A 23,698-nucleotide genomic window follows, 5' to 3' on the forward strand; every position below is an offset into this window, starting at 1 on the left:
ACACCCTCCTCCCAACACATACACATTATGCCAGCGGTAGCTCGGAATACAAGAGCTCCCACCGAAAACTCGGAGCACGGATATAGAGACGGATATATAGACCTCACACTCTTAACAACGATTTTCACAAAGCAATGCATAATCTCACACAAAGGCTTTCAATGTCAAATTACCGGCCGGCGGAGGGGCTTGACATGGCCAACCGTAGGCCTTTCAGGATCTTTAAAAGGTAGCCTTGTAATTTGCACAGGCTTTCCACCCTCCGAAACCCTTCCCCACGTGCCATCCGGAAGTAATACGAGGACAGGAGCAGCGTGATTTGCGAAGGTGCTAAGGTAACAGGGATTCCGACGGGCCCTCTCAGTCTCCCAGACCTCCACGGGTCCGCCCCGCTCCAAAAAGGGCGAAGAATCGGTAAAAAGTTCTGCTTCCGGCTCAAGTGACACCGCCTCCCGCCCGCACTAACTCGAGAACGGACGCGAGACGGGACAGGAAGTCGCGGGGCACAACTTTCTTCATCCTAGTTACCCGAAGTTGGACATTGGTTGGGGAAAGCGAACGCGCGTAACCCAGAAGTGAAAGGTCTTTTCCTTCAGATATTAGACCTCTGAATGGAGGAGGTTCCGGCAGGATGACTTATAACTAGACTTTCCTGGTCCCCTCTTAGTTCTACTCGTCATACCCTCTGCTTTCTGGTGCTCTAGTGCCGTGGCCACTTAGATCTGATCCTCTTTTCCTAACCTGGGTTTTGCCGCAATTCGCAGGGGCCCCAACAACGCCCTAATCATCTTTTCCTTAAAGAATCTTTACCCTGCGGGTCCCCATGAGGGTCAATTGATGTTCTCCAAGAGGGCAAGAGCTCCCAGGACTCGTAGCTCCCGAAGCCCACCGCGCCCAGCCGGCGCCTGCGCGGAGCGTCGCCATAGCGAGCCAGCCGCCTCTCTGGTCTCGGGTTACACTCTCTATGGTTCAACAGGGTCGGTGGCGGTAAGGGGAACAGGGAGACAGCACTGCGCAGGCGCCCTGAGCTTCATTTTTTTTTTTTTTTTTTTTTTTTTTTAATCCCTGCACCAAGCGCTTAACCTCATTGGGGTGGAGGAGAAGGCGGCGGCTGTCTGTCCCGCAGCTGCAGCAGTAGCGAATAATGTGGCTGTAAGTAGTCGGGTCGGGCTAGGAGAGTTCGACCCCAGCCCTCGGAGGCCCCTGCCCCTTCCACCGCAGTGGCGGAGGTCGGGTCTAGGTGGGGTGACGTCCGGCTCTGTCTTCGGCTCTTGGGCGTACTTTGGGGGGAGGGGGCGGCCCTTAGGTGGGAGCCGGGCTAGGAGCGGGATGGGAGTGTTGTTTTATCCAGCCAGGAGGTTGCAGATCCCAGTCTGCTTTGCAGAGACAGGAAGAGGGGCGGCTGTGGGTCAGCTCGGCTTTGTGTACCCTTCTCTCTTCCTCTTCCAGACCCCACCCGGGCCCCCTTCCAGACCTGAAGAGTCCCTGGCCGGGTGGTAGAAGCTAGTGAACCTCGAGTCCCTTTTGAGAAGAGCCCGGGATTGCGAGGGGAGGGGGCGAGGAGAGAAACCGACAACTAGTCATCGGCGAGTGATGGGTGTGGAGAAAGGACCAGAGAGAACGGGGTGCGGGGGAGGCAGGCGGCCGGGGCTCCCAGCAGGGCCAGACAAAAGCTGAGCGGGCGGTGCGGGATGGGGAGGGTCCTCTTGGTCCCTGGGGCCCGCACAGACCTTCTTTAGGAATCTGGGAAAGCGTACAAGTGCTGAGTTAAGCCTTGTGTAGCCTCCCCAACTTGCCTTTGTTGTGCTTTGGTATTGGCAGAGACGCTCTGACGAAGATGAGTGTGTAATCTTGCACGTTAGCCTGGTTGGGTACAATAGAGCTAATCGAATTTTGCTTTCCATTTTCCCAGCTGCTCGGTGAGTTATGGGGCTTTCCAGGGTCTAACTTACTGCATAATGTTTTTAAAAAAGATTTTTTTAAGATAAAAAAAATAGGTGGAGCCCTAAAGCATATTTTACTGCATGTAGGTGAGTTTCTTGTGGAGTTCGTTCATTAAATACCATTCGTAGTGCCCTTGAGCTCTTTAAACATTAATTTGTAGATGTGGCAGCAAGAGCTTAAGATTCTGTGGTCCTTTGGGAGGCAGTGATGCAGAAGAGTTAGAAGCGAGAAATTGTTGCATGCCGCCATGTGCCTTGCACCCTATTTGAGTACCACATTCTGATATGAAATATGGCTTTAGAAATTGTTGCTTTTATAGCTATTATTTGTGACATTTACGGAGCTCTTGGTACACGGGATCCTGGGCAGTGGGTTCCTTTTGCTCGTCAAGGGGATGGAAGAATGGTAACGTTGGTAGAGACCATATAGATAAGAAAAATAACACATGTTCTAGAGCTATGGAGTATTAATTTATATTCTCCCTTTGATAAGAAAGATTTAAAATTTGGTGAACTGTTAGCTTATTCATCTTTGTAAAGTTGTGTATTTACACCTTTGAAGCGACTGTTACTCAAATCTGTTTTGATAATTATAGTTCATCAGCTAATATGTAGCACTGTTTTAAAGTTTTTATTTTTATGGAAGAGTTTTCAGCCTTAGCTTTATATTTTTCCAACCAAAGTTAACCGAAGTCAGAAATCCTTTGAAAAGATGGTTGGTGGAGGTGTCAAATATTGTATCTCCATGTTACAATCTAAGTGGTAAATACAGAAAAGGCCTTTGCTAATCTTCTGCCTTTAATTGGGGTTAGAATTGAAAAACTAGATCTCTTAGTATGTCAGAATTTTGTCCACAGACTGAACTTTATGCAACAGAGGTAAGCTTTTTTGTACTCATAGGAAGCAAAAGTCTGAAGCTTGGCGTTTTATGCTTCAGTAACTACTGTGATACAATCTCCAGTGTGGTTTGGATGATTGGAACCTGCTTTTTATAGAGCAGGATTTCAGATCCTTAAAATAGTTTGACAGGAATGTTGAGAAATGGTTGGCCGGAAGAACATTGTTAATTGTTCACATGTGTTGTATTTTATTTATTAGTTTTGGATTTAGAGTTTTTGTTCCAGTCTTGTTAATTCTCTTTTCTTGGCTCAGTCTCACAGCATGTAAGTTGGGTGAGATCGTTTCTTAGGCCTGAGACCTAAATTTATTTTTGAGATTCCATTTGTTCTTAACGATCTTCTACCTCTAAGGTCACAGTTTTTAGATTATTATATAATACTTTTTATTTTGTAGTACTATTAGTAAATATTATAATCATTTAAGAGATTATAAATATTAGGCTCAGAGCTGAATTTTAAAACTGCCAGTGTTGATAACTTCAAGTCTGGTTGTCAAATAGTGTAAAGAGTAGACAGTAGCAAAAAACAAATGTTTGAAAACAGAATCATTCCAAAGATTTCCTAGAAAATAAGAGAAGGATCTTGTAGTCTTGGGAAAAAAAAAAGCTAAGTGAAGAAATTGATAATTAAGTTTTGGGTTTGTAAAGTGTAATTTAAGAAAGTAAACTAACCTTTCTTTACCCAGTGCAAGCAAGACAACATCCTTAAAGTTTGTGTGTTTGACTACATGATCTCTGAAGGCCTTTTCTTTTTAGCACCAGAATTTATTGAATGTTTCTAGCCTGGCCTTCATGACTGCAGGGCTTTCCTGTATGTGCATACCATTACTGCTATATCTAATGTTTTTCCTCCCAAGTTTCTTACGGCAGCCCTAATCCACCTCCCTGCTATAGACCCCTCAAGATGTAGCTGCAGTGTGCTTAAATGACTGCATTTCTTCCATAATACCTTTGTTGACTTCCCTCCTGTTCCCTGCTTGGAAGTCTGCTCACTCCTTACTGATTTGTATGGTATCTGTTACCTTTCTCCTTGTAAGGTCCGTTCCTGTGCATTTACTCTTCTCCAGATCCTTGAGGGCACTGGGAGTTTGTAGAACACTTTGTGGTGCCCACTGTGCTTACTATGGGGATTTACATAACTAGTCACTGTAGAAAGTAGGAAAAAGTAAATGAATGTATCCTCACTTAGAAGTACAGAATTTGAGCCTTGGAACAGCTCTTAGAGGCCCTATAGTCCAAAATCCTACTGTATTTCTCTTTTGTATTCTCATTATAAGCTGTAATCTGCAGACACGCTTCTCTGTTACTGGGCATGTCCTGGTTGCTTAGAAAGTTATTTTAGACTGTAGCAAATCTTCCCCCTCCTCTTTTACCTGTTGGTCTTAATTATACCCACTGAAGCAACATGAAGTAAGTCTGTTTTTTCTCCACATAATGGCCTTTTATTTCTTAGTATGGTCATCAGGCCTTCTCTAGATTTATTGATTAATTAATTTATTAAGCTCTTTCTTTACCAGGTAGACACCAGGCACCATGAAGGAACAGTTGAAAAGACATGCGTGGTTTCCACACTTCAAGGGCTTTTGGTCTAACAGGGGAGACAGACAAAATGTTATAAATTGATGCAGTTACACTGGAAGTACATAAACAGCCCTAGATCCTTTGTCCTTCATGGTTTAATAGGATTTCACCATGCTTTCTTTAAGCAATTCTGTTTTGTCAGTGTCCTTTAAATGTACTGTCTGAAATAAAACTATTTGATATGACTGACCAGATTATACAGCTGCTGTTTTAGGTTAGGAAACTGTATCAAGGATTTTCAAACTGTGTTGTGCTTTCTGGCTCTGCTATTTACTAGCCCTGTGACTTTGGGCTGTGGGCTAGTTAAGTCATCTTTTTGTATTTTAATGATTTCATGTATAAAATGTGGGTGAAGGGAGGGCAGTGTTACAGTAGTACCTACTTAAAGGATTGTTGGAAGGATTAAATGAGATGATACATGTAAAGGGCTGAGAATAGTGCCTGGCATATAGTAAGTGGCTATACATGGTATTCCTACTATGTACTCATAGTAAGAGTAATCTTAATAATGTAGTAGTAGTAACAGCAGTAATCAAGACACCAGACTCACTTGCAGGGCTTATTAAAATACAAATGGCCTCACAGTATTTATTTCTGTCCCCCCAGAGATTTTGGTCAGTTAAGTTGATGTGGGGCCAGGGCAGCAACAGCTTTAACAATCCCCCTGGTGATTCTTAAAACCTCAAAGTTTGAGAACACTAAACTCTGTATGACTTTTGTCAGTGATTGCATTTGCTTTACAAATTAAAAAAGTTACCAAGTAATAGATAATAGATTCCACTTCAAGATTGTACCAGTGCAGATAAAGGGAAGAGTATGGCCCCAGATCCCAGCCCCTTGGGAGGCACACCTGTTAATTATCAGTTTGGAGTGTATTTTTCTGAAACTAACCCTTTTTTGTAGTTGCATATATATGACCAGCTTCATAATAATAGCTGGATTTAAGGGAACAAACCCTAGATTTTCAAGGTACTTCTATGTTCATGATCTTATTTGCTCCTTTCAAAGTCCTGTGAAGTAAGTGTTGGTGGGGGGATTATCCTGTCAATTTATAGATGAGAAACTAAGACTTGTAAGTTAAATCCCAGGTGGAATAGAACTAGAACTGGGCCTTCTCTTTCTCAGTGTGATGTTTTTTCCATGTGAACTGTCTCTTAGCTACATGATTTTGTTGGCTTGTATTGAAGTTGTGGTTCATAAAGTCTCCTGATCTTTTTGCCATGTGAATAGCTGCGAAACCAGATTTCCTCCTATCTTAAAACAATTTTTTTAAATTGAAGAATATTGACATTGATTTCAGGTATACAATATAGTGATTTGAAATTTATATACATTATGAAATGGTCACCACAAGAAGCCTATCTTCCTATCTTTTAGTATGTTTATACTTGCTTCTTAAAAAACGTAAATTCAGGGTTTGATAGTTAATGTATCTGTTAAGATTTATCTTGTGAGAAAAAAAATCTAGAACTGGCCTTGTAGCCATCTGCTACCATGGCACTTTTGGGTGAGTTTATCTTCATTTAGGATAGCTTAGGTCATTGACACCATTTTCCTCTTGTCTCTGTAACTGTTGTCCAGTTGACTTCCCAAGCAGAATCAGTTAAATTTGTTTATAGTTTTATTATAATTATGTAGCACTAATATGGAAAGTTGAGAGCCTGGGGATGGGGGAGCCCCCAACAGAGCATCCTAATACGAGTTATTACTTCTTAATGTATCACGTATTGAAGTTGTTCACATGCCCATACTTTTTAGTAAGTAATTTTAGGTCTTGCATGTTTTAGGAATAGTTTCCATGTAACGATATAGTATGCGTCACTTTAATTTTTAATAGCTTTGTCATATTTAAGATGATATGGCACATTTTGGTACACTGGGGTTCCTGATACACAGGAATTTTTTTTTTTAGATAACATACACTACAGCAGTGACTGCCTTTTTGCTTATAGTTTGCTTCTTCTGTGTTGTTTCCTTAGGATAAATTCAAAGAAGTGAGATTATTGGGTGACTTTTGATATAATTGCCTGCCTGCTGACCAGAAGGTTGTACCAGTTAATAATTTTCCCAGCAATCTAAGGATGTACCAGTTTCACAAAACTTTTGCCAACTTCTGGTAATATACTTTACATATACTTTTGTTATTGTGACAGGTATAGAGTAGTACATTATTTTTATTTTTTGTTTCTTATATTGTATTTTGAAAAGGAAAAAGCAACAATGATGGACTTTTTTAAAAAAATTTTTTATTAAGGTGTGATTGATATACACTCTTATGAAGGTTTCACATGAAAAAACAATGGTTACTACATTTACCCATATTATCAAGTCCCCACCCATATCCCAATGCAGTCACTGTCCATCAGTGCAGCAAGTTGCCAGAGATCCACTATGTCCCTTCTCTGTGAAACACTGTTCTCCCAGTGATCCCCCACACCATGTGTACTAAACATAATACCCCTCAGTCCCCTTCTCCTTTCCTCCCCACCCGCCCTCCCACACCTCTCCCCTTTGGTAACCAGTAGTTCATTCTTGGAGTCTCTGAGTCTGCTGCCATTTTGTTCCATCAGTTTTGCTTCATTGTTATACTCCACAAATGAGAGAAATCATTTGGCATTTGTCTTTCTCTGCTTCACTTATTTCACTGAGCATAATGTCCTCCAGCTCCATCCATGCTGCTGCAAATGGTAGGATTTGTTTCTTTCTTATGGCTGAATAGTATTCCCTTGTATATATGTACCACCTCTTCTTTATCCATTCATCTACTGATGGACACTTAGGTTGCTTCCATATCTTGGCTATTGTAAAAAGTGCTGCAATGAACATATATGGTGCTTATGTCTTTTTGAATGTGAGAAGTTGTATTCTTTGGGTAAATTTCAAGAAGTGGGAGTTCTGGGTCCAATGGTATTTCTATTTTTAGTTTTTTGAGGAACCTCCATATTGGTTTCCACAATGGTTGAACTAGCTTACATTCGCACCAGCAGTATAGGAGGGTTCCCCTTTCTCCACATCCTCGCCAACATTTGTTGTTCTTAGTCTTTTTGATGCTAGCCATCCTTACTGGTGTGAGGTGATATCTCATTGTGGTTTTAATTTGCATTTCCCCTTATGATTAGTGATGTGGAGCATCTTTTCATGTGTCTGTTGGCCATCTGAATTTCTTCTTTGGAGAACCTTCCCTTCATATCCTCTGCCCATTTGTTAATTGGGTTATTTGCTTTTTGGGTGTTGAGGTGTGTAAGTTCTTTATATATTTTGGATGTTAACCCCTTGTCGGATATGTCATTTACAAATATATTCGCCCATACTGTAGGATGCCTTTTTGTTTTATTGATGATGTCCTTTGCCGTACAAAAACTTTTTAGTTCGATGTAGTCCCATGAGTTCATTTTTGCTTTTGTTTCCCTTTCTTGAGGAGATGGGTTCAGGAAGAAGTTGCTCATTCAGGAGATGTTTGCCTATGTTGTCTTCTAAGAGCTTTATGGTTTCATGACTTACATTCAAGTCTTTAATCCATTTCGCGTCTACTTTTGTGTATGGGGTTAAACAATAATCCAGTTTCATTCTCTTGCATGTAGCTGTCCAGTTTTGCCAACACCAGCTGTTGAAGAGGCTGTCATTTCCCCATTGTATGTCCATGGCTCCTTTATCATATATTAATTGACCATATATGGTTGTGTTTATATCACAGCTCTCTAGTCTCTTCCATTGGTCTATGGGTCTGTTGTTGTGCCAGTACCAAATTGTCTTGATTACTGTGGCTTTGTAGTAGAGCTTGAAGTTGGGGAGTGTAATTCTCCCTGCTTTATTCTTCCTTCTCGGGATTGCTTTGGCTATTCGAGGTCTTTTGTCATTCCATATGAATTTGAGGACGATTTTCTCTAGTTTGTTGAAGAATGCTGTTGGTATTTTGATAGGAATTACATTGAATCTATAGATCGCTTTAGGCAGGATGGCCATTTTGACGATATTAATTCTTCCTATCCATGAGCCTGGGATGTGTTTCCATTTAACAATGATGGACTTTTATATGAACCAAGTGTATGTGATTTTTGTTAGATATTACGTGCAGGTGATCTCTCTCACTTCCTTGGTTTCTGCTTTTGTCTTGCATTGCCAAAGCTTTTGCATTTGTAGATGGGTATGGAGGAAAATGTATCCTTTGCTTTGTGGGACCATTTGGTCTATTTGTCAACATCAGGATGTAATCTCAAAACACTTTTATGGTCTACTTTCAAGTGTTTCTTTAAACAGTTATGCTCAGGGGCTCTGCCTGAAATATTTAGTAATCAGAATCTCTGGTGGTGGGGGTGAGGCATCTGCCTTTTTAACAGATTTCCCAAATTATTCTGAGGCCACCAGAGTTTGAGAGTTCCCTCAGAACTACCTTCTAGCTACTTTTCTGCTCAGTTTCCTCACAGAGTGTGTCTTTCCTGTGGGTAGAGTCAGACTGTTTTGAGCGGCTGCTCACACATGCTAACGGAGGCCCATTGTATGGAGAGAATGAATTGTATAGCAGTGCTCTTCCTAATGTAGAGGAGCCGAGTTCATTCTAGGAACAATAAGCCAGCCTGTCGAGTTGTTGAAATGCATAAAAATGGCTCCTTCTCTTAAGTATTCTCGTGGTATTGGTCATGGTATTGGTGGCTGTATTTTATTTTAATTCTGATAGGTCCTAGAGGTGATCAGATCCAAGCCATGTCCTGTTCAGCCTTTGGTTGGCCAGCAGGTGGCACATAGACTTACTGTCACAATGGCAATGGCCATCATGGATTGAGCACCCAGCATCGCCCGGGTACTAGCCTGGGTGCTATAGGTAGACTTTTGCTAATTCTTGCAGCAATATTTAAAGGCAGATGCTATTTTTATTTTGTAATGATAGGAAGTTGAGACTTAGAGAAGTGGAATAGCTTGCCCATGGTCACACAGCAGCACAGTAACAGACTGGCTCTCAGATGCTTCAGCTTCCTTTCCATTTATCTCTGTTTCTCATCACAGTTTATTCCTCCTTCATGGAAGGTCAGTGGGCTGCCTTGGGAGAAAGCCTGCTCCTGGCATCCACAGCATCTGGAGATGCCTCCTCACTGGTCAGGAAGGATGTAGAGCTGCAGGCTTCCCACTAGAGTTTCCATGAAGGTTAGATCAGGTGAACTATGTAGTCCTTTTTGGATTTGAGTCGCTGATTTGAAACCTACTTCCAGACAATTCAGATTATTAATGATTTGATAGAAACTTTTTTCTTCTTAATTTAGTTTTTTATTGTGGTAAAAATATATGTAACATAAAATATGACATTTTAACCATTTTTAAGTATACAGTTGAGTGGCATTAAGCACATTCACACTGTTGTGCAAGCATCATCACAGTCTGCTTCCGAATCTTTTCTGTCACTCCAAACAGAAACTCTGTAACTGTTAAGTAATAAATCCCATTCTTTCCTTTCACTCAGTCCCTGGTTAACTCTTAGTCTACTTGTGGACTTGTGACTATTTTAGTTTTCATATAAATTGAATCATACAATATTTGTCCTTTTGTGACTGGTTTATTTCACTTAGCTTAATATTTTCAAGGGTCATTCACGTTGTAACTTTATCAGAATGTTATTCCTTTTTAATTGCTGAACTAAATACCCATTGTATGGATACTACATTTTGTTTATCCATCTGTTAATGGAACTTGGGTTGTTTATACTTTTTGACTATTGTAAATAATGCTGCAGTGTACACTGGTTTACAAATTTCAGTTTGCAACTCTGTTTTTAATTCTTTTGGCTATATACTTAAGAGTAGAATTACTGGGTCATGTGGTAATTCTGTGTTTAGCTTTTTGAGGAACTGCCAAACTTTTCCATAATGGCTGCACCAATTTAAAACTTCCCCACCTTGATTTCTTTCCTTCAGATGGGATACATGGATGTTTGTGTGTGTTACAGCTTTGCTGCTTGACATATGAGAGATACTTAGTAAATGTGAGTTCCTTCATTTCTTTTAATTTTGTATAGTTACTTTTAAGTGATTTGTGTTCCAAAACAGATGGTAAGGACCTTCAGAGTAGGGTATATATTATGTTTTTTTGTTTCCCAATTTATAGCCCTCTTTTGTCCCCTCCTCATTCTAGTGCCCAGTCTAGTGCCATGCAAGTGATGGCCTTGGCTTTTATTGACTGAACTGTAAAGCTAAATGTAGACCTTTGTGAATATATTTGAGTGATTGCAGAAAATTCTCCTTTAAAGAGAGTTGATCAGTATATTATAAAGTTCTCCAAGATTTTTAATTCAGGTCCTTTTAAGCCATTTTCCCAAATGTGAGGATTGATAGTAGTATCTAGGTCTTTCAAATGCATAACTAATGTTTTTGTATGTGATGTAAGATATTTGGACAAACCTCCCGTTGCATAAGATGGGGTTCATTTCATGGATAACTGAAAAGTTTTTTACTTGTTATTTAAGGTTATGAGTTTTAAATTGGGGTGATTTATTTTAGGAGGGAGTTTGTATATTTAGACACCTTACCTTTTCATTTTTGACAAAAATTGTGACTTTGTCATAAAAGTGTATTTTCTAACAAAAAATCAAATATCATTGGAAAATTATTTTTGCCTAGAAATCCCAAAAGTTAACTATTGAAGATCTTTCTCTCTGGGTCCATATTAGCAGATTTCCCTCCATCACTCTCTTCAGTGTTCAGTAGAGTCTAGTGTTACTTGCCCAAAGTGATCAGATTGCCTTTGGGAGTCCACTTTGTAATCTACCTTCCAGATGTCCATGAAGGGAAAGCTCAGTTTTGTTTTCCAGTAGGTTTTGACTCCTAAGTAGGTATTTCTTAGTATCTTGTTTTATAAACACTTTATCATAGGAGATACTGGTTATTAATCTATTGTTTGTTTTAACATATCCTTATTATTAATAGTGAAAACAAAGAAAGGAATTATTTTATTCCTATATTTTCTAGTTCCAAGCAATGTAAATCAGAGAAGCCAGAGCAAATTCAGTATTTCATATGCTTTCAAGATAATTGTAAGCTACCAAAGTGATTCAGCAAGAGCTTGAACTATCTTAAGAGGAAGAATGGTTTATGCTGGGGAAAGTAAGAAGGAAAGATGCTCTTTTCTTCTAGTATGTCTGGCCCTATCTATGGGGAAGTTATGCGTAACTTCCCCATAAATAAGTATATTTATTTATGAGGGGTAGTATATAGCTTTATCTATATACACAAAGTTTGACTCAAGAAGTGTTTTTATCACTTAATATATCACCCTCCAGACATGGGACCCTATTCTCAGGAGGATGGTCCTTTAAAAAGAGCACTGTCAATGCCACATTACCCTTTGTGGAGCTGATTGGGGCTAATAGATGTGGCATTTTAGCCTAATGCTGATTGATTTTACTTATTGGTAGTGATTGGCATGCCTCATAGATTTCCTGTGGCCTGTGACTGCATTTTTAAAGTGAAGATAATGGGAAAAGCTTCCCTTTCTCTCATTATTTTCAGAACTTGGAGTAGATTTCTGAAATTGCCCAAGAAGCATGTATTCAGAAAAAGAAACAGAAACAATACATAGCTGAATTATACAGCAATAATTTTCTGGAGTCAGGACAGAATGATTAAGCTCTGGAAGATATGGAACATTTCATAATCATTTGAGTACTTGACCTCTTTTGGATCCAGCAGAGGGCATGCAGAAAGGCTGTGTATAAGCATTAATGGGAAGTGGACCTAAAAACACAGCCTTTGATGAGAACTGTGGCCGTTAGAGTAGAGTTATTCTAGGGTGTATCGTGAGTGACTAGTGGGGAATGAACACACAAAGTACCTAGGTCAGAATCTTCATTCAACAGCCTCACTGCTGTGCCTGAGGACAGAGAGGCTCTCAGCCCTGTTCCCAAAGAGCTCCGCCCTAAGAAGGCAACTAGACAAGGGAGGAGGTGGCTGTGATTCCTGCTTAGGTGTGCTGCTGTGTGGAGGTGAAGGGGAGGGTTGCCCTGTATGGGCTGGGTGGGGAAGCCATGCGCCCTCTTCCTGTTCTGACCTGAAGGATGTGAGGTCCTGAACTTGGGACCTCCTTGTTGCCTTCCACTTAACAAGAGAGCTGTGTTGGCTGGGGACCTTGCATGTGACTATGGGACATGGAGCCTCCCTCTTGGCCATATTAATGCCATGGTCTAATTTTGTGAAGTGGCCACAGACAAGAGCCAAGAAACCACCGTTGCTGAGAGAAGGCTGTTTAATATCTTGCAGGGAGCTGTAGGTCTGTATAAAATCAGGACCTCTTCTATTTTCAGAACTTCACTTGAATCATCAACTGATCAGTGATTCAATTTTGGGATTTTGAGGTGGGGGGGTGGTTAGACATTGTGCTTTTGGGAGACTGGTTGCTATTGAGATTGCTTCTTGATAGTGATGGCATTATTAAAATTGTATAATTCTTACTGTAGTCGCAAGCTTATTACATGCATATTGGCTGTAAGATTTTTTTGAAAAGATACCTAGGGGATATTCTTGTGTTTCCTTTTTATTATGAGTGAATTTAAATCTGTTGTAGTTATATATGAAGATTCTTCTGATCTTGTTTAAATTATCTATAAGAGAGAAATAGAACTGCTAGTTAAATGCATTACTTTTTTTATTACAAAAATTTATTTTTTGAACATACATCTACATGATTTAAATTTAAAATTTTCCTTCTCTCCTGTTTACTATTGACCCTGCATTTGCTTTTTTTTTCTTTTTTAACTTGATGTATCTTGGAAATCATTCTTTTAGTACATGAAAAGCCTTCCTCATTTTTTAAATGAAGAGTATGGTTGAATAGCATGCCTTTGTGTGACATACCATAATTTACCTTCTCTTATTGAGGAACAGTTTTTTCTAGTCTTTTGCATTTATAAACAATGTTACAAAGGATAATCATGTAACAATGTATTTTGCATGTATGTAAATAAAATTCTGGTAAGTTAATGTTTTGTGTTGAAAGTTGTTTGTCTTTCTTTTGAGAGATATTGCCATATTACCCAGCTTTGAAGTTTTTAACAAAACCCAGCCTGCAATATATGAGAATGTTGTGGTTAATACAATCAAACATAATTTTGTAAAAGCATAGGACCCTGTCTTATCCTATGCCGTTTTTGAACTAAAATATGGCTATAGTACAGTATTCAAACATGAGTTGGGTTCTTGTCTTTGCTTTCCTGTTTTTGACTTTGCAAGAATTCCATGGCCAGGTGAGGTTCAGAAATAAGCTCTGTTTCCTTATAGGTGTTACCAGTGCTGCCTTCTAGAGATGAGTACCAGAGATGGACACTTTGCTGAATAACCAGCTCTTTGTACAGTTTTCAATTCTTGTAGTAACTGTTGATGCCTGTGGTTTCAGGATTACAGTTTTATTTGACTTTACAAGCAACTTTCTGGTATTTACTCGATACAGTATGGTTTAACTAGAAAGACTTAACATTTTTTTCAATGTTCTCAAATGTGTACTTCCTTTGAATAGATAATATGTACATGGTTAAAAAGTTTAAAAGGTACACCTCTATTGGGTGAAATAGAAGTTTTCCTCCACCCTTTTCTCATTCTTCCACATCTCATTTTCAGAGGCAACCAGCGATTATAGTTTCTTAAATGATTTCCCAGATACTCTGCATTTACAAGGCAGTGTGTGTGTGGATATCCTGCAGCATTGCTCTGTTAGTACCACTATTGTTTTTAAAATGTTTAAAAAAAGTGTGTTTACACACACACATACATACATACATAGTGCATTTTCATTGTAGAAAATATAGTGTATATTTCCTTCATGTGTTTCCTATGCATTTAAAATAAAAGTGACTACCTTTTGTTCTATAAACAAAAATGACATCATAAGCATGATGTTTCCTAGTTTGCTTTTTAAACTAAACTGATTGTAGATTCTTTGCAGGCCAATAAGAACATACTTTTACTATTCTTTTCAGTGACTGCATAGTATAGTCTTGTTTGGATTGTACTATAATTTCTTCCCCAATTCCATGTTTTGTAAACATTTAGAGTTATCCTTAAAATTATTTTCATGAACAGCTGCAGTGAAGAACTTTATGTATACATTTTAATATACTTGATGAATTATTTCCTTAGATGAATTCTTATTTTGGATTTATTGGATTAAAACATATTTAAAGATTACTGATAGATGTTTAAAGATTGTCTAAGGTAGTTATGAATTTTATTTCCATTGGCAGTGTATTTAAGTGTATTTTATTATACGTAGTTACATTCTTAAGTGATAGTTTTGTTTAAACATGTGACTAGAATGAGGGCTAGGTCTTTGGTATTAAAAAAAAACCATCTTAGTGATGAATAGGAAAGAATAAGTCAGTGTTTGAAAAATTTTGAAGCAGTCACAACTCGTTTTGGAAACAGCATTTGTATGTGCAGTTTAGTATATACTAGCATTGATAAGGCACAGATCTTTTTGAACTTTTTTCCTGAATCCATCAACTATGACTGTAAAAATGTCATTTTAGATAGCAGTGTTTTGTTATAGTTGAACTGAGAAGTACAGCAAAATTTCCCCAACTTTATGTGTAAGCTTAGTGAAGTACAGATTTACAGTCTGTGTGCTTGAAATGTGGTTTCAGTGGGGTGGGTAGGAAACAATATATGAAGTTTTTTTTTCAGTGGTCTTGGTCTTTGTTCAGGTGATGTTCCAAATTCTTTTCCTCTCCCAGCTCACTTAATGTTGCATTGAAAGATTTGAAGTTAAACCTAGGAAGATCAGATTCATCTGATCAATGAATAAATGAGTCTCTGAAGCCCTCAGTTCAGTTCTCTTTCTTCAGCAAGCACAGGTTTCCATTCATATCACTGAAGGCTCTGTGACTAGGTTTTCCCAGTCCATCAGCTTCTGTATTTTCAGTATGAATCATGCTGGAGCAAGGAATGGAAGCAGCAAAGGGGATGGTTTGGGCAGTAGGGGATGGTGAGCAAAGCCTGTGCTTCTGTGCCTGTGTATGCCCAGGACAGAGCTTTGCCAAGGGTGCCCTAAGGTTCGTTTCCCTGTCCCTGTTCACTAAGGAGTTACCAGAGAAGCAGATAGCCTTACAGAAAAGCACCTTACTGGCAGTGTTGAAATAGATTGTTCATTTGTCTTTCTCACCTGAGCAAGTGTGGAACTTGAAGGCAATGCCTGGCAGATTAGGCAGGCTTAGGTATTCAGTGAACTCGGAAAACTGGGACCAAGACCCTGTTCACATCATTTGCATCTTTTCACTTTTTTCTTCTTTTCATTTTGGAATAATTATAGTTCCACATGCAGTTGCAAAAATAGTGCAGAGAATTTCTGTTTACTTTTCAGTTAGTTTCCCCTGAAGGTTTATGCATTAACCCTTTTTTCTCTCTCTATTTCCTATTTTGATCATTCCTTTGGCTTGCTGTTGATATCTGTGGGAGGAACTGAGCCCTCTGATTGCCAGTCACTCTCCTCGGGTTTGTTATGGGAATGCCTGTGGTTCGTTCTTCCCCTGCATTTGCTCTTTATGGAGCACTTGCTCAGTGTGTAGTGTGGTGCTGGGTACACGTCGCCTCTCTGTTGAGGATCTTCTGCTCATATTTTGGGAACATTCGGTATGGTGGATATATCCTCCCTTGTATATCTTTTTTCCAAGTCATATATACATGTCTAAAGTACTCAGAGACCTGTGTATATTGGTGAGAAGTAGCCCCTGTGACTTGGTGGAAATAGCCCTGGATTTGTTATTAATAGCACAGGTTCAAATCTTGGTTCTGTTTCATAGTTGATGTGTGACCCTGGAAGTCACTTTGCTTCTGAATCTGTTTCCTCTCCTGAAAATAGGTATGGTAATAACAATCTTATAGAGGTTTTGCTGGGGGATAAAGGAAGTTGTATTTGAATAATCACTTAGTGAATTGGAAAGTGGTGTTTCAAATGTGAAGTAGCCATGCTTATTGAACATTGAAATGAAGGCCAAACTTTAAACTGCTGCTGTATCACTTTACAGTTTTATTCAGGAACAGACTACTCAAGTTGTATTTGAATAATCACTTAGTGAATTGGAAAGTGCTGTTTCAAATGTGAAGTAGCCATGCTTATTGTACATTGAAATGAAGGCCAAACTTTAAACTGCTGCTGTATTACTTTACAGTTTTATTCAGGAACAGACTACTCTCCTGCTTTTATATCCCAAGCCTTTTTACTCCTGTCTTCACATTGAATAACCAGAACTTAATAGGATTTTCTTATTTTCAACTGGGTGTAACCCAATTCCCTTGAGAAATTTGGGATGGCCATGTCAGCTGTCATGCTATCAAATGACATATCAGATGCTGTACTCTCCCCTTATTCACCTATGTCTGGGGATTTCATGTTTCAGAACCTCCTAGAACATCTCATGAGGGTATGTATGAAGTTTTCTGCTTACTTTTTTAGGAGGCCTCACTCTTAGAAACCATCTCTTAATATGGTGCTAGAAACTGGGATTTTTAATTTTGAAGGGGAGACTTGATATATAACATGGAGTAAATGGTATGAAAACTGGGGATAACATGAAAAATTTAAGTTTAGATCATTGACAATTTTTTTTTCTTAAATATGGTCTAGATGCAGACAGAGTTCTTAATCATTAAGGGACAGACATGTACAGAACACTGCACCTAATAATAATAGAATACATGTTGTTCTCAAGTGCATGTGGAACATTCTCCAGTAGAGATCATATGTTATGCCATTAAACAAGACTCAGTAAACCTAAAAGTATGTTCTCTTATCACAGTGAAATGCTATTAGACATCAATAACAGAGGGAAATTGGGAAAATTGACACACTCCTGAATCACCAATGGGTAAAAGAGGAAGTCACAAAGAAAATTAGAAAATACTCTGATGTTTGAAAACAAAAACATAATGCACCATGGTAGTTATGGTTGCGCAGTATGTAAAGGTATTTCATGCTGCTGAACTGTATACTTAAAAGTGGTTAAAATCATAAATCTTATGTATATTTTACTACAATTAAAAAAAAACTCTGCCGTTCACTCATAGTTCAACAGTAAATGTTTATTGAGTGCTTGCTGTGCTTCATGCAAAAAATAAAACAACATAATGTAACTTAGGGTGTACAGCAAAAGCAGTGTTCAGAGGAAAAGTTACAGTTTTAAATGTTAAAAAAGAAGATCTTAAATCAGTAACCTAAAGTTTTATCTTTAGAAATTAGTAAGAGAAAAACAAACTAAGCCAGAATGCAAGCAGAAGAAAGGTTAAAAATATAAAGACTAGATAAGAAAGAAATGAAGTAGAGAAAAAAAGTAGAGGAAGTCAATAGACCAAAAATTGAAAAGATAAACAAAATTGACAAACCTTAAGCTAGATTGCTTAAGAAAAACAGGGACAAGACTCAAATTAATAGAATCAAGAGTGAAAGAGAGATGTTACTATTGATTTTACCAAAATAAGAAGCATTAGGAAATACAAAGAACAGTTCTATTCCAACAAATTAAACAACCTAGATGAAATGTAGGCATCCCTAGAAAGACACTACTGAGATTGACTCAAGAAAAAACAGAAAATCTGAAACGACCAACAAGTAAAGAGATTGAATTAAAGCCAAAAAACATGCCATAAAAAAAGAGTCCAGGCTCAGATGACTTCACATTAGGTGATTCTGTCAAATCCACCAAAATGTGAATTCTTCACAAATTCAAAATAAAGAGGAGGATGGAATGCTTTGCAGTTCATCCTTTGATGGTGTTATTACTCTATTAACAAATTCATACAAAGATAACATAAGAAAAGAAAATTACAGGCCAGTATACTTTATGAATATAGATGCTGAAAGTCTTCAACAAATACCAGCAAACTGAGTCTAGCACTGTATTAGAAGGATTACACAGTTGACCATTGAACAAGAAGGGTTTGAACTGCATGGGCCCATTTCTACACAGATGTTTTTCAATAAATCTATTGAAAATTTGGAGAGATTGATTCAAGATGGCGGCATGAGAGGTGAGAAAGAGAACTCCTCTCAAAACCACATACTATAAGAAAATATAGTTAATACAACTAATCCTAAAACAGCAACAGGAAAGAAGGCTGCACCAGACTGCATACACCCAGAGAATAGAGCAGACCTCACAAAACGGTAATGCACCAAAGCCTTGATCCCACAGGACCCAAGCCCTTCCCCTGCCCCAGATTGCCAGCAGGAGGAAGAGAAACAGAGCAGGGAGGGGGTGGAAGCCTAAGACTGCTGAACACTCAGCACTGGAGATATGCTTTGGAGCACAAACCTACATTATGTGGTGCTCTGGAGGTTGGTGGGGTTGGGGAGTTGGGACATGTGGAGTGCTTCAGAGACTGAGATTCCAGCTGTTTTTGGAGGGCGAGGATCCACATCCAGCCACTCTGGGACAAAGGAAAGGTGGGCAGTCTGAGAGGCTTCCTAGGAGTGAGAGGGCTGCTGATGGGGTGGGCATTGCACGGACTTTGCTGCTGGGGAGAAGGCATAGGTGGACAAGGTTGTCTGGGCATGCTCTACCCAGCAGGTTGGGAACTTAGAGGAGCTTCAGGCTCTCCATCCCCATGGCTGGCTACTCAGCTCCGAGGCTCCCCAATGTGACACACAGCCTGCTGCTCCTTCCTCCTGGGCTGCTTGCACTAGTTTGCAAACCTGAAGTCACTGTGCTGGCATGAGGCCAGCCAGAGGGAGGCCCCCCTACAACAGCTAAAGACGTAAAGCACAGAGGGTTACACCTGTGTGCTTGGCCCACTGGCTCTGACACTGGAGACAAGCACTGAAGCCAGGAATCAGGAAACAGATCTTTCCTCCCATCAGGCACCAGTGCCACTCCCCTGTGACCCCCAACCTCACTCCAGGGTCTGAGTAGCTCCAGAGACTAGAGTTTCTGGGCACTAGAGGGCGCCACATAGAAATATGAAACGTCAGAGAAACCTGGTTCAGACCAGTATCTCTCAAACCCGTGAAAAAGTGCCAAATGAAACTGAACTCACCAATCTTCCTGAAAGAGAGTACAAAATAAAAATCATAAACATGCTCATGGGGGTACAGAAAAAAATTCAAGAACTCAGGGATGAATTTAGGACAGAGATTCAATCATTAAGAAATTCCATATCTGAAATGAAACATACAATGGAGGGATTTAAAAGCAGATTAGATGTAATAGAAAAGGTGGTAAATGGAATGGAAATTAGAGAAGAGCAATACAAAGAAGGTGAGGCCCCAAGAGAAAAAAGGATCTCTAAGAATGAAAGGATATTGAGAGAACTGTGTGACCAATCCATACGGACCAATATTCACATTATAGGGGAACCAGAAGAGGAACAGAGAAACAGGGATAGAAAGTGTCATTGAGGAGGTAATTGCTGAAAACATCCCCAATCTGGGGAAGGAGATAGTCTCTCAGGCCATGGAGGTGCACAAATCTCCCAACACAAGGGACCCAATGAAGACAACATCAAGACATATAATAATTAAAATGGCAAAGATCAAGGATAAAGACAGACTTGTAAAAACCAGAGAGAGAGAAATGATCACCTATAAAGGAAAACCCATTAGGCTATCATCAGACTTCTCAACAGAAACCTTACAGGCCAGAAGGGAGTGGCATCATATATCTAATGCAATGAAACAGAAGGGCCTTGAGCCACAAATGCTCTACCTGGCAAGATTATTTAAATTTGAAGGAGGGATTAAACAGTTTTCAGATAAGCAAAAGCTGAGAGGATTTATATCCCACGAACCACCTCTACAGTGCATTTTGGAGGGACTGGTATAGATGGAAGTATTCCTAAGGCTAAATAGCTGTCACTAAGGGAAATAAAATGACAGCAAAGTAGAACAATTAATTACTAACCAGATGCAAAATCAAATGAACTACCACCAAAGTCAATCAAGGCATAGACAAAGAGTACAGAATATGATACCAAATATATAAAAAATGGAAGAGGAAGAAAAAGAGGGAAAAAAAGAACCTTTAGTTTGTGTACGTAATAGCATACAAAGTGAGTTAAATTAGACTGTTAAATAGTAAGGGAATTACCATTGAACCTTTGGTAACCATGAATCTAAAGCCTGCAATGGCAATAAGTACATACCTATCGATTGATAATTACCCTTAAGATAAATGGTCTGAATGCACCAATCAAAAGACAGAGTACTAGAATGGATAAAAAAACAAGACACATCTGTATGCTGCCTACAAGAGACTAACTTCAAACCCAAAGACATACACAGACTGAAAGTTAAGGGATGGAAAAGGATATTTCATGCAGCTAGTAGGGAGAAAAAAGCAGAAGTTGTAGTACTTGTATCTGACAAAATAGACTTCAAAACAAAGAAAGTAACAAGAGACAACGAAGGACATTACATAATGATAAAGAGGTCAGTCCAACAAGAGGATATAACTATTATAAATATCTGTGCACCCAACACAGGAGCACCTACATATGTGAAACAAATACTAACAGAATTAAAGGAGGAAATAGAATGCATTGCATTCATTTTAGGAGACTTCAACACACCACTCACTCCAAAGGACAGATCAACCAAACAGAAAATAAGTAAAGAGACAGAGGCACTGAACAATGAATTAGAACAGGTGGACTTAATGGTCATCTACAGAACACTCCATCCAAAAGCAATAGGATACACATTCTTCTCAAGTGCATATGGAACATTATCAAGAATAGATCATATACTAGGCCACAAAAAGAGCCTCAGTAAGTTAAAAAAGATTCAGATTGTACCAACCAGCTTCTCAGATCACAAAGGTATGAAACTAGAAATAAATTACACAAAGAAAATGAAAAAGGCCACAAACACATGGAGGCTTAATAACATGCTCCTAAATAATCAATGGATCAATGACCAAATAAAAACAGAGATCAAGCAATATATGGACACAAATGACAACAGTAATTCAACACCGTAAAATCTGTGGGACGCAGTGAAGACCAAACTAAGAGGAAAGTATGTTGCAATACACACCTACCTGAGGAAAAAACAATCCCAAATGAACAGTCTAAACTCAACATTAACAAAAATGGAAAAGGAAGAACAAATGAGGCCCAAAGTCATTATAAACAGGGACATAATTAAGATTAAAGCATAAATAAATAAAATTGAGAAGAATAAAGCAGTAGAGAGAATCAATGAAAACAAGAGCTGATTCTTTGAGAAAATAAACAAAATAGATAAACCCCCAGCCATACTTATTAAGAAAAAAAAGAGTCTATACACATAAACAGAATCAAAAGTGAGAAAGGAAAAATCATTATGAACACCACAGACAAAGAATTATGAGAGAATACTATGAAAAATTACATGGAAACAAACTGGATAACCTAGAAGAAATGGACAACTTTCTATAAAAATACAACCTTCCAAGACTAACCCAGGAAGAAACAGAACTTCTAAACAGACCTATCACCAGCAGTGAAATTGAATCGGTAATCAAAAAACTACCCAAGAACAAAATCCCCGGACCAGATGGATTCACCGCTGAATTTTATCAGACAGATAAGACATAATACCCACTTTGCTTAAAGTTTTCAAGAAAATAGAAGAGGAAGGAATACTTCCAACACATCCTGTGAAGCCAGCATCACTCTAATACCAAAACCAAGCAAAGACACCACAAAGAAAGAAAACTACAGACCAATATCCCTGATGAACATAGATGCAAAAATACTCAAGAAAATATTTGCAAACCAAATTAAAAAATGCACCAAGAGGATCATACACCATAATCAAGTGGGATTCATCCCAGGGATGCAAGGATGGTACAACATTCGAAAATCCATCAATATCATCCACCACATCAAGAAAAAGAAGGACTAAAACCACATGATCATCTCCATAGATGCTGAAAAAGCACTCGACAAAATTCAACATCCATTCATGATAAAATCTCTCAACAAAATGGATATCGATGCCAAGTACCCTCAACATAATAAAGGCCATATATGACAAACCCACAGCCAACATTACGCTTAACAGTACGAAGTTGAAAGCTTTTCCTCCAAGATTGGGAACGAGAAAAGGATGCCCACTCTCCCCACTTTTATTCAACAGAATTCTAAAAGGCATCCAGATTGGCAAGGAAGAAGTCAGACTGTCCCTGTTTGCATATGACATGATATTGTACATAGAAAACCTTAAAGAATCCACTCCAAAGCTACTAGATCTAATATCTGAATTCAGCAAATTTGCAGGACAAAATTAATACACAGAAATCTGTTGTATTGCTATATACTAACAATGAACTAGCAGAAAGAGAAATCAGGAAAACAGTTCCATTCACAATTGCATCAAAGAAAATAAAATATCTAGGAATAAACCTAACCAAGGAAGTGAAAGACTTATACTCAGAAAACTACAACACACTCACGAGAGAAATTAAAGAAGAAACCAATAAATGGAAACATATCCTGTGCTCATGTATCGGAAGAATTAGTATTGTCAAAATGGCCATAGTGCCTAAAGCGATGTATAGATTCAATTCAGTCCCTATCAAAATGCCAACAGCATTCTTCAACGAACTAGAGTAAATAGTTCTAAAATTCATATGGAACCACAAAAGACCCCGAATAGCCAAAGCAATCCTGAGAAGGAAATATAAAGCAGGGGAGTTACATTCCCTGACTTCAATGTCTACTACAAAGCCATAGCAATCAAGACAATTTGGTATTGGCACAAGAACAGGCCCATAGACCAAAGGAACAGACTAGAGAGCCTGCATATAAACCCAACCATATGTGGTTAATTAATATATGATAAAGGAGTCATGGATATACAATGGGGGAAATGACAGCCTCTTCAACAGCTGGTGTTGGTAAAACTGGACAGCTATATGCAAGAGAATGAAAGTGGATTATTGTCTAACCACATACACAAGAGTAAACTGAAAATGGATGAAAGATCTGAGTGTAAGTCATGAAACCATAAAACTCTTAGAAGAAAACATAGGCAAGAATCTCTTGAATGTAAACGTGAGCAACTTTTTCCTGAACGGTTCTCCTCAGGCAAGGGAAACAGAATAAAAAATGAACAAATGGGATGACAGGATGCTAAAAAGCTTCTGTACAGCAAAGGACACTATCCGCAGAACAGAAAGACATCCTACAGTATGGGAGAATACATTTGTAAAAGACTTTACAATACATACATATCTGACAAAGGTTTAACATCCAAAATATATAAAGAACTCATACACCTCAACACCCAAAAAGTAAATAACCCTTTTAAAACATGGGAGAAGGAAATAGGC

At 38.8% G+C, this 23,698-nt stretch overlaps 1 protein-coding gene across 4 annotated transcripts in view; it reads left to right on the forward strand.

The window, feature by feature from the left end:
* Positions 1-860: 860 nt before the first annotated feature.
* The window catches only part of CLASP1 (cytoplasmic linker associated protein 1), a 310,506-nt gene continuing 287,668 nt past the window's right edge, over positions 861-23,698 (forward strand). For 2 of the 4 annotated variants that reach the window (XM_073241305.1, XM_073241306.1), the window contains exons 1-3: positions 865-1,152; positions 6,402-6,538; positions 10,326-10,393. The gene's annotated coding sequence lies outside the window, so the exon portion shown is untranslated. Of the gene's footprint in view, positions 1,153-6,401; positions 6,539-10,325; positions 10,394-23,698 lie in introns of all 4 variants that reach the window. The other 2 variants (XM_073241304.1, XM_073241303.1) reach the window with 2 other exon arrangements.

Source organism: Manis javanica, chromosome 7, assembly GCF_040802235.1.
Source record: "Manis javanica isolate MJ-LG chromosome 7, MJ_LKY, whole genome shotgun sequence".
Classification (NCBI taxonomy): domain Eukaryota; kingdom Metazoa; phylum Chordata; class Mammalia; order Pholidota; family Manidae; genus Manis; species Manis javanica.